The following is a 3,860-nucleotide window of genomic DNA, read 5'->3' on the forward strand; positions in this document are numbered from 1 at the left end:
TGTGTGGTTGGACGGCTTCGCGCCGCTATGGAACTTGCACGGGGCGTCGAGAGTTTGCTCGTAGGAGAAGGCCGACTGCCAAGCCGGCCGGCCGCCCTTGGGCTTCTTGGGCGCGGGTCACCCTTCAGGCGGCGCCTCTTCAACTGTGGCCACCTGCCGACTAGCGGGAGGCGGCGCGGGGCCCTTGTGCTTGTGGTCGTTCGAGTGTGGGCGTCGGCCGGAATCCCCAGCCGGCGTCTTGGGCGCCGGGTTGAGTACTTTTCCGGACGCGTCTACCCGAAGCTCGGTCTTCATCGAGGAGTCGGCGGTGGCGTACTTGTCGACTATGTCCAGAAGCTCGTCGAGGGTAGTTGGCTCGTCGCAGAGGAGCTTGTGCTTGAGGAGGGTACCTTCTCGGCACCCGGCCATGAAGTATTCTATGGCTTGCACCTCGTGCACCCCTTCGCAAGAGTTGCGGAGCTCGGCCCAATGCGTGAGGTATTCGCGAGTGGACTCGGCGGGGCCCTGTACGCACAGGGAGAGCTGCCTGGGCTTGGGGGCCCGCTTGTAGATGCTGGTGAAGTTGCGGATGAAAGCTTCGGTGAAATCTAGCCAGCTGTTGATGCTGCGCGGTTTGAGGCTGTTAAGCCAGGTCTGCGCCGTGCCTTGCAGCATGAGGGGCACGTACTTCACGGCAACGCGCCGGTTGCCGTTGGCTATGCTGACCGCCGTGGAGTAGTCGATTAGCCAATCTTCCGGCTTCACGGAGCCGTTGTACTTGGGCGTGTCTCTTGGGAGCGAGAACCCTTTGGGGAAGGGCTCATCGCGGATGCGGGGGCCGAAACAAGGCGGGCCGACATTGTCTTCTTCTTCCAGCGCCAGGGATCATGCCAGACGGTCGATTCGATGGCGGGCGTCGTTCTCGCCGACTCCTTCGCGGCGACCTAGTCGGCCGCTGAGAGTCGGGTGCGCCATCAACGGCGGGGTGGGATATCTCTCTCCACGGGGTCGAGGCGAAGGCGGGTTACCCCACCATTCCATGGCTCGGGGATGGCCATCCTCATCTCGCTCGATGGAGATTCGGGTCCGGCTTCGGCTGGCCGCCGGCTCTTTCTCGCGCCGCGCGCGGGTGTTGCTCGTAGTCGGTGTCCGGGACGTCGCGCTGTGATCTCGGCGCAGGGGAGGGCTTCCCGCGCGGGCGTCGGCTTCGTGCCGCTGCGCGGCTGCATCGATCAGCTGCTGGATGCATCGGGTCATGTGGGGGAGTTCTTCGGCCCCCAGTCCGTCTAGCTCGTCTACGGCCGCCTGGGCGGCGCGCAGGTTCTCGAGTGGAGTGGCGTAGACTGGGCGGTCGACTCCTAACGTGTCGGCGATGATGGCGCCGCGTTGCTTGACAATGTCAGCCCGGCTTGGCCTGCTCGGGGCCGGCGTGCCGAAGGCGGCGCGGTCAGCTTCGCGCGGGTAGGCCTCAGTGAGGCGTCTTACGGAAGCCAGCCTTCGGCCCTCTGCGAGGAGGGCGAGGCGGCGCGCTTCCAGTGCTTCGTCGTCGGCATCAGCCAGGAGGGGGGTGGACAAGTCGTGGGCCGCCGCGTGTGGGGCGTCGTGGGCGCTCTAATCGGCCGGGCCGCCGTGGCCGACAACCATCACTTCAGTGGTGACAGCATCGCAGCCGTCGGCTCGAGGAAGTGGGTCGTTGTAGATCATGACGTTGGTGGGGAAGGTGTCGTAGGAGGCCGTGTCGGAGTCGACAGGCATTGGGTCGGTGGAGCCAACCGACTCCAGATCCATAGCGGGCTCGCTGGAGACATGGAGCTGGCCGAGGAGGTTGGCGAGGTGGTCGGTGCCCGCATCGGAGGCGAGCTCGTCGGAGGTGAGGGTTTCGTCGAGGAGATCGGCGAGGCTGCTCGCCGCGCAGACGCTGGTGACGCCTTGCAGCGCGTTGTGGCAAGCGCCATCGGGCGTGCCGGGCTAGCTACGCTCGCTGGGGAGGAAGAGGGTTCCCGTCCAGAACAGGTCTCCGGACGACGGTGCACCTGGCCCCACGGTGGGCGCCAAATGTCGGGTGGTAGGTGCGACATATGCCAACGGGTGGCTTATCATTGTGGGAGCCAGTAAGACGTCGCCGGTGCCTGGAAACGGGATGAGGCGAAGACATGCACGCCGGCGAATCTTACCCAGCTTCAAGGCTCTCCGTGGAGATAACACCCCTACTGCTGCTCTGCGGGGTCTCCGCATGATCACTAGATGGACAAGTAGCTACACAATGCTCCTTGAGCTGTTCGATGGGAGGAGGAAGAAGGGCACATCTAGCTTGCTTCTTCTCCTCGTGTGGTGTCTAGAACTAGTAGGGGGTCGAACCCTTTGCATGGGTGCCCCGGGGGGTTTATATAGGCCTACCCCCCGGGGGTACAACGGTAATCCGACTGGGCGCGGGCCCCAGTCGTCTGTGACTGCGCTCTCCGGCTTCTGCGCCGGCTGCTGGGGCCCGCCGACTGGTGGGTCCTGCCGGCTGCCGGTCCCTTGGTTGGCAGGCAGGCCCCACTGTCCAGGGCCTGGTCGGCGGCTGGTTACTGTTGCTTCATCTTGATGACGTGGGCTTCGTCGTGGCAGGCGTGGCTACAGCGCCGCCGCCCGGCGGGCGATCGCTGTAGCCTCACCGTGTCTTGTCTCCTTAATGGGGCGTCTCCTTCGAGGAAGGCGGCAAGCCGGTTGCGGGGAGCCGGCTCTGTCTTGGGCCGACTGGGGGAGGCGTGGCCGCCTTCGGGTGTCTCCCTGCCCAAAGGGGCCCACCGCCCGTGGGCCGTACTGGTAGCCCGTCGTGGATGACATCAGGGGCGACATGGCAACAATGCCCCGCCGGACGGGTCATGGCCACCCATACGGTGCACTGTGCCAGGCGTGCTCCGGGATTCGGGAGTGGCTGGCTTCACTGTGGCCACGCCCCGTCGCATCGCCGCCAGGTGGATGCAAACTTTGAGGGTACGGTCTTGACCGCTTCATGGGAGCCGGCTTCTTGGAGCCGGCCTTCTCGCGGCCGGCTTCTCGAAGTCGGCCCTCCCGTGGCTTTCTTCATGAGGGATAAAGTCGGGCCGCCTTCCGAAAGCCGACCTGGATGACAGCCAGCAAGGGGAAGACGGCCCCATGTCTTGGATTCTTGAGAACCTGACGGGCTCGTAATTTTTTCAGAAGGGCCAGGGGAAGCCGGCTAGGCTACCCATGGATATTTACTCCGACATCTGCATCTAACGGTTGTGAGGTAAGTTGTGGCATTTTTGCAACAATAGCCCACTTCTCTGCTCCAATTTGCAGAAAACCCCTTATTATCTTGAAAGCAACCACATCCCTCCCTCACCTCATCCAAACAACCTGAGAAATATATACTCCTATAAAAGACTCAATTGGTGATGGTGGTGTGTCTACCATCCGTCGTTTCTGACCATTAGATTTGCATCTAACGGCTGTGAGGTAAGTTGTGGCATTTTTGCAACAATAGCCCACTTCTCTGCTCCAATTTGCAGAAAACCCCTTATTAACTTGAAAGCAACCACATCCCTCCCTCACATCATCAAAACAACCTGAGAAATATATTTTAAGTGAAAAGTACTACACACGCCCGGGAATCGGGAGTACATACGGAGCAAAATGAGTGAATCTACACTTGAAAATATGTCTATATAATCCGTATGTGATAGTCCATTTGAAATCTCTAAAATGTCAAATATTTAGGAACGGAGGGAGTAATATATTAGGAGTATATCAAAACAAGAGTGATTTCTTTCAAGTTTGTGAACAAGTACTACTATTCTACTACTTTGGATCCGTCGCAACGCATGGGCACATTGCTAGTAAAAGGAAAAGGCCTACCGCGTTTGTGTCGCACT

The sequence above is a fragment of the Triticum aestivum genome, chromosome 4A, assembly GCF_018294505.1.
Source record: "Triticum aestivum cultivar Chinese Spring chromosome 4A, IWGSC CS RefSeq v2.1, whole genome shotgun sequence".
Classification (NCBI taxonomy): Eukaryota; Viridiplantae; Streptophyta; class Magnoliopsida; order Poales; family Poaceae; genus Triticum; species Triticum aestivum.